Raw genomic sequence first — 7,996 nt, 5'->3', positions numbered from 1 at the left:
CTCTTGTAGTCACTCACCACTTTCATGTCTGTTCTCTTGCAGTCACTCACCACTTTCCTGTCTGTTCTCTTGTAGTCACTCACCACTTTCCTGTCTGTTCTCTTGTAGTCACTCACCACTTTCCTGTCTGTTCTCTTGTAGTCACTCACCACTTTCCTGTCTGTTCTCTTGTAGTCTCTCACCACTTTCCTGTCTGTACTCTTGTAGTCTCTCACCACTTTCCTGTCTGTACTCTTGTAATCACTCACCACTTTCCTGTCTGTTCTCTTGTAGTCACTCACCACTTTCCTGTCTGTTCTCTTGTAGTCACTCACCACTTTCCTGTCTGTTCTCTTGTAGTCACTCACCACTTTCCTGTCTGTTCTCTTGTAGTCTCTCACCACTTTCCTGTCTGTACTCTTGTAGTCTCTCACCACTTTCCTGTCTGTACTCTTGTAATCACTCACCACTTTCCTGTGTGTTCTCTTGTAGTCACTCACCACTTTCCTGTCTGTTCTCTTGTAGTCTCTCACCACTTTCCTGTCTGTTCTCTTGTAGTCTCTCACCACTTTCCTGTCTGTTCTCTTGTAGTCACTCACCACTTTCCTGTCTGTTCTCTTGTAGTCTCTCACCACTTTGTCTCTGTTTATGTAGTTGTTGGTGTAGGTTTTCATGTTCAGAGAGATAGAAGTTGTCGGGTCCGGGGCTAGTCCAGGGAAGCTGCCCATCACCCGCAGGCAGGGAATAGCTTAGCCTTAGATTAAGGGACAGTTTTCCCCCGTTTCCCTAGTTCTTGCTGCGGTTTTCTGCTTTCTTGTAAACCATGACAATAAGATGCAAGTGATTACAGTTCTTCTCTTAACGGTTGTGTTCACACATTGTTTTGTTAATGTATTGCAAAAGCAACTCAATTGTGTTTACACAATGTAAACATACAGTTAACATCACATTTACATAGTTTGTTAACACTATTTAAACGTGTTGTTAATGCTACATAACCGCAACATGTGAGGGTCCACAGATCTGCTGTCAATGTAGAGAATGGGGTGTCGGCCCTGAACTCACCCCCAACCCCTGTCACCTACCCAACAAGCCTCACAAACCCCAGTGGTCCGGGACTTTTGCCACAATCCCTACACTGAATGGATGTACAGGAAAGATGACCAAACAGATGGACACAAAACAGATAAGATGCACAAGCAAAGTCAGGCAGAAGTGGGGAAAAACCTACAGGGCGGCAAAGTACACATTCAAGAGGCAAGAGATAGTCAGGTAAACGTAGCAGAGGTCGGATAAACAGAATAGCAAAACAATATCAAGGAAAACAGACAGTGGGGCTCATTTACTTACCCGGTCCAGTTGCGATCCCGCGGTGCGTTGACCAACGAGGACTCAGGTTCTGCCGGGATCCACTAAGGTCGTGCGGCCGATATCCAGCAGGTGTCTCTGCTGCGCCGAGGTCCGGCGGAGTTCACCTTCTTTCCGGTGCATGTAAGTGCTGATCTTGCGACACATTTTGTTTTTTAAATTCTGCAGTTTTTCCGAATCCGTCGGCTTGTCCAATGGCCATGCCCCCCCATTTCTGTTGCGTGAAAGCCGGCGCGATTGCGGCAAAATCCGATCGCGTACGCCAAAAACCCGTCAGAATTCAGCGCAAAACAGAAAAATTCGGGAAACCCAACGAAAGTGCGGCCGCGGAGCCCTTAGTAAATGAGCCCCATGGTGTCAGAAGACTGAAATATTCAGCAACATGAAGAGACTGTGAGTGCACATAGAAGGGGGAAAGGGACGCTGCCGCCTGAAGCTGACTAGGCCGACCGTCCTTTACTCAGGCCAAAGCTCAACACAAAGTGAACAATATGATGACCCAGCTTTCCCTAAGGAACTGATCCTCAGAGGCAAAAGCAGTCCTGGTTTGGCTTTCAAGCACAGAAGCCTGAAACCAGATCCCATTCAAAGGGTTCTGCCATCTGTATATACAAAGCTCTTCTGCTAGCTGCATACAAAACCACATCACATGACCCCCCCCCCTCCTTCCAGATTGAGCAGGGAGCAGCATCACATGAGCTCATCCTCCCACCACAGTGAGCAGGGAGCAGCATCACATCACCTATCCCTCCCTCCACAGGGAGCAGCATCACATGACCTCCCCCTCCCTTCAGAGGGAGCAGCATCCCATGAACTCACCCTCCCTCCAGAGTGAGCAGGGAGCAGCATCACATCACCTATCCCTCCCTCCACAGGGAGCAGCATCACATGACCCCCCTTCAGATGGAGCAGCATCCCAAGAACTCACCCTCCAGAGTGAGCAGGGAGCAGCATCACATGAGCTCATCCTCCCACCACAGTGAGGAGGGAGCAGTATCACATCACCTATCCCCCCCTCCACAGGGAGCAGCATCCCATGAACTCATCCTCCCGCCAGAGTGAGCAGGGAGCAGCATCACATCAAATCTCCCTTAAGAGAGAGCATGGAGTAGTATCACGTGTGTGCACCCTCCATACAGAGTAAGCAGGGAGCAGAATCACATGACCTCACCCTCTCTCCAGAGTAAGCAGGGGACAGCATCAGATGAGCTTACTGTCTTTCCAGAGTGAGCATGGACCTGCATTACACAATCTCATGCTCTCTCCAGAGTGAGCAAGGAGCAGCATTACATGACCTCAGCCTCCCTCCAGAGTGAGCAGGGAGTAACATCACACAACCTCATCCTCCCACCAGAGTGAGCAGGGTGCAGCAGCACATGACCTTCTTCTCCCTCCAGTAGGAGCAGAATTCCATGAGCTCATCCTCATTCCAGAGGGAGCAGCATCACATGAGCTCACTCTCCCTCCAGAGTGAGTAGGGAGCAACATCACATCCCTACAGAGTGAGCAGGGATCAGCATCACATGAGCTTTCCCTTCCTCCAGAGGTTGCAGCATCACCCGACCTCATCTCTAGAGTGAGCAGGGAGCAGCATTGCACCACCTCCCCCTCCCTCCACAGTGAACAGGGAGACGCATAACATCACCTACCCGAGCAGGGAGCAGCATCACACAAGCTCACTCTCCCTCCAGAGTGAGCAGGGAGGAGCATCACATCACCTCCCAACAGAGTGAGCAGGGAGCAGCATCACATGAGCTTACCCTTCCTCCAGAGGGAGCAGCATCACACGACCTCATCCTCCAGAGTGAGCAGGGAGCAGCATCACACATCCACATCCTCCCTCCAAAGCTTTGTATTTTAATAAAAAAGAAGGAAACATAGAGGCCACATATATAACTAGTGACGCCGTGTGCTCCCTGCAGTCACTATGGGGGAGAGCACATCGGAGCGCGGTCTTCATGAATCTATGTGCATGGACTGAGTGCAGCAGTTTTCCTCTAGTGATCGCCCTTTATGCGCAGAGCAGGACTGTGACATGTGGGTTTATATGTCTTCACACTGCTGTGACTGAGGTGTAATACCCCTGTATCACCAGCAGGTGGCGCTGGAGTCCACACTCTCATTCCTCTGCACTTTACATCTTGGGAAGCAGAGGATGAGAACAATGTAAGGGAAGGGGCTGCAGTGATTGGTCAGTGCTCCCTGCTCTGGACGGCAGCAGCCAATCCCAGGGCTGGAGGGGCGGGCTCCCGGCTGCACCCTGTGCCGCTGCTGCTGCCTGTGACATCCTGGGCTCAGGGGATGGGAGACTGGAGGAGCCACCAGCAGCCACACAGGTGAGTACAGCCATACAGAGGGGTCCTCATCACTCAGCATAGCCACACAGGGGGGTCCTCATCACACAGCATAGCCACAGAGGGGGGTCCTCATCACACAGCATAGCCACACAGAGGGGTCCTGCCCCACAGCATAGCCACACAGGGGGGTCCTGCCCCACAGCATAGCCACACAGGGGGGTCCTCATCACACAGCATAGCCACACAGAGGGGTCCTGCCCCACAGCATAGCCACACAGGGGGGTCCTGCCCCACAGCATAGCCACACAGGGGGGTCCTCATCACACAGCATAGCCACACAGGGGGGTCCTCATCACACAGCATAGCCACACAGGTGAGTGCAGCCACACAGGGGGGGTCCTCATCACACAACATAGCCACACAGGTGAGTGCAGCCACACAGGGGGGTCCTACCACACAGCATAGCCACACAGGGGGGTCCTACCACACAGCATAGCCACACAGGTGAGTACAGCCACACAGAGGGGTCCTCATCACACATCATAGCCACACAGGGGAGTCCTGCCCCACAGCATAACCCCACAGCATAGCCACACAGGTGAGTACAGCCACACAGAGGGGTCCTCATCACTCAGCATAGCCACAGAGGGGGGTCCTCATCACACAGCATAGCCACACAGAGGGGTCCTGCCCCACAGCATAGCCACACAGGGGGGTCCTGCCCCACAGCATAGCCACACAGGGGGGTCCTCATCACACAGCATAGCCACACAGGGGGGTCCTGCCCCACAGCATAGCCACACAGGGGGGGTCCTCATCACACAACATAGCCACACAGGTGAGTGCAGCCACACAGGGGGGTCCTACCACACAGCATAGCCACACAGGGGGGTCCTACCACACAGCATAGCCACACAGGTGAGTACAGCCACACAGAGGGGTCCTCATCACACATCATAGCCACACAGGGGAGTCCTGCCCCACAGCATAACCCCACAGCATAGCCACACAGGTGAGTACAGCCACACAGAGGGGTCCTACCACACAGCATAGCCACACAGGTGAGTACAGCCACACAGAGGGGTCCTACCACACAGCATAGCCACACAGAGGGGTCCTCATCACACAGCATAGCCACACAGAGGGGTCCTCATCACACAGCATAGCCACACAGAGGGGTCCTCATCACACAGCATAGCCACACAGAGGGGTCCTCATCACACAGCATAACCACACAGAGGGGTCCTCATCACACAGCATAGCCACACAGAGGGGCCCTCATCACACAGCATAGCCACACAGAGGGGTCCTCATCACACAGCATAGCCACACAGGGGGGGGGGTCCTCATCACACAGCATAGCCACACAGGTGAGTGTAGCCACACAGGGGGGGTCCTCATCACACAACATAGCCACACAGGTGAGTACAGCCACACAGGGGGGTCCTCATCACACAGCATGGCCACACAGGTGAGTACAGCCACACAGAGGGGTCCTCATCACACAGCATAGCCACACAGGTAAGTACAGCCACACAGAGGGGTCCTGCCACACAGCATAGCCACACAGGGGAGTCCTCATCACACAGCATAGCCACACAGGGGGTCCTCATCACACAGCATAGCCACACAGGTGAGTACAGCCACACAGAGGGGTCCTCATCACACAGCATAGCCACACAGGTGAGTACAGCCACACAGGGGGGTCCTGCCACACAGCATAGCCACACAGGGGAGTCCTCATCACACAGCATAGCCACACAGGGGAGTCCTCATCACACAGCATAGCCACACAGGGGGTCCTCATCACACAGCATAGCCACACAGGTGAGTGCAGCCACACAGAGGGGTCCTCATCACACATCATAGCCACACAGGGGAGTCCTGCCCCACAGCATAACCCCACAGCATAGCCACACAGGTGAGTACAGCCACACAGAGGGGTCCTCATCACACAGCATAGCCACACAGGGGAGTCCTCATCACACAGCATAGCCACACAGGGGGTCCTCATCACACAGCATAGCCACACAGGTGAGTGCAGCCACACAGAGGGGTCCTCATCACACATCATAGCCACACAGGGGAGTCCTGCCCCACAGCATAACCCCACAGCATAGCCACACAGGTGAGTACAGCCACACAGAGGGGTCCTACCACACAGCATAGCCACACAGAGGGGTCCTCATCACACAGCATAGCCACACAGAGGGGTCCTCATCACACAGCATAGCCACACAGGGGGGGGTCCTCATCACACAGCATAGCCACACAGGTGAGTGCAGCCACACAGGGGGGGTCCTCATCACACAACATAGCCACACAGGTGAGTACAGCCACACAGGGGGGTCCTCATCACACAGCATAGCCACACAGAGGGGTCCTGCTACACAGGGGGGTCCTGCCACACAGCATAGCCACACCGAGGGGTCCTGCCACACAGGGGGGTCCTGCCACACAGGGGGGTCCTGCCATACAGCATAGCCACACAGAGGGGTCCTGCCCCACAGCATAGCCACACAGGGGGTTCCTGCCCCACAGCATAGCCACACAGGGGGGTCCTGCCCCACAGCATAGCCACACAGGGGGGTCCTGCCCCACAGCATAGCCACACAGGTGAGTACTGCCACACAGAGGGGACCTGCCCCCACATCATAGCCACACAGAGGGGTCCTGCCACAAAGAGGGGTCCTGCCACACAGGGGGGTCCTGACACACAGAGGGGTCCTGCCCCCACAGCATAGCCACACAGAGGGGTCCTGCCACACAGAGGGGTCCTGCCCCACAGCATAGCCACACAGAGGGGTCCTGCCCCACAGCATAGCCACACAGAGGGATCCTGCCCCACAGCATAGCCACACAGAGGGGTTCTGCCACACAGCATAGCCACATAGGGGGGTCCTGCCACACAGCATAACCACACAGAGGGGTCCTGCCCCCACAGCATAGCCACACAGGGGAGTCCTGCCACACAGGGGAGTCCTGCCCCACAGCATAGCCACACAGGTGAGTACTGCCACACAGAGGGATCCTGCCCCACTGCATAGCCACACAGGTGAGTACTGCCACACAGCATAGCCACACAGAGGGGTTCTGCCACACAGCATAGCCACATAGGGGGATCCTGTCACACAGCATAACCACACAGAGGGGTCCTGCCCCCACAGCATAGCCACACAGAGGGGTCCTGCCCCACAGCATAACCACACAGGGGGGTCCTGCCACACAGAGGGGTCCTGCCCCACAGTATAGCCACACAGGTAAGGGGTCCCCTCCATCCACTGACCAGGGGGATGTAGGTTGATGTGTGATATCATCGCGTGATGTAATATGAAACATGGGGTGATGTATGATATAATGGGGTGATGTATGATGTAATGGGGTGATGTATGATATAATGGGGTGATGTATGATGTAATGTGGTGATATGATGGGGTGATGTGTGATATAATGGGGTGATGTATGATAACATGGGGTGATGTATGATATAATGGGGTGATGTATGATGTAATGGGGTGATGTATGATATAATGGGGTGATGTATGATATAATGGGGTGATGTATGATGTAATGGGGTGATGTATGATACAATGGGGTGATGTGTGATGTAATGGGGTGATGTATGATGTAATGGGGTGATGTATGATATAATGGGGTGATGTATGATGTAATGGGGTGATGTATGATATAATGGGGTGATGTATGATGTAATGGGGTGATATAATGGGGTGATGTATGATAACATGGGGTGATGTATGATATAATGGGGTGATGTATGATATAATGGGGTGATGTATGATGTAATGGGGTGATGTATGATACAATGGGGTGATGTGTGATATCATCACGTGATGTAATATGAAACATGGGGTGATGTATGATATAATGGGGTGATGTATGATATAATGGGGTGATGTATGATATAATGGGGTGATGTATGATGTAATGGGGTGATATAATGGGGTGATGTGTGATATAATGGGGTGATGTGTGATGTAATGGGGTGATGTATGATATAATGGGGTGATGTATGATATAATGGGGTGATGTATGATGTAATGGGGTGATATAATGGGGTGATGTATGATACAATGGGGTGATGTGTGATGTAATGGGGTGATGTATGATAACATGGGGTGATGTATGATATAATGGGGTGATGTATGATATAATGGGGTGATGTATGATATAATGGGGTGATATTTGATGTAATGGGGTGATATAATGGGGTGATGTGTGATATAATGGGGTGATGTATGATAACATGGGGTGATGTATGATATAATGGGGTGATGTATGATATAATGGGGTGATGTATGATGTAATGGGGTGATGTATGATACAATGGGGTG

At 52.9% G+C, this 7,996-nt stretch overlaps 1 protein-coding gene across 2 annotated transcripts in view; it reads left to right on the top strand.

Moving 5' to 3' along the window:
• The first annotated feature begins 3,534 nt into the window (after positions 1-3,534).
• Positions 3,535-7,996, top strand: part of SIDT1 (SID1 transmembrane family member 1) — a 65,505-nt gene continuing 61,043 nt past the window's right edge. For both annotated transcript variants that reach the window (XM_072138955.1, XM_072138954.1), the window contains exon 1: positions 3,535-3,683. The gene's annotated coding sequence lies outside the window, so the exon portion shown is untranslated. The remainder of the gene's footprint in view (positions 3,684-7,996) is intronic.

The sequence above is a fragment of the Engystomops pustulosus genome, chromosome 2, assembly GCF_040894005.1.
Source record: "Engystomops pustulosus chromosome 2, aEngPut4.maternal, whole genome shotgun sequence".
Lineage (NCBI taxonomy): Eukaryota > Metazoa > Chordata > Amphibia > Anura > Leptodactylidae > Engystomops > Engystomops pustulosus.
The sequence above is the reverse complement of the archived record's forward strand: the minus strand, read 5'-3'. Positions and strand labels throughout refer to the sequence as shown.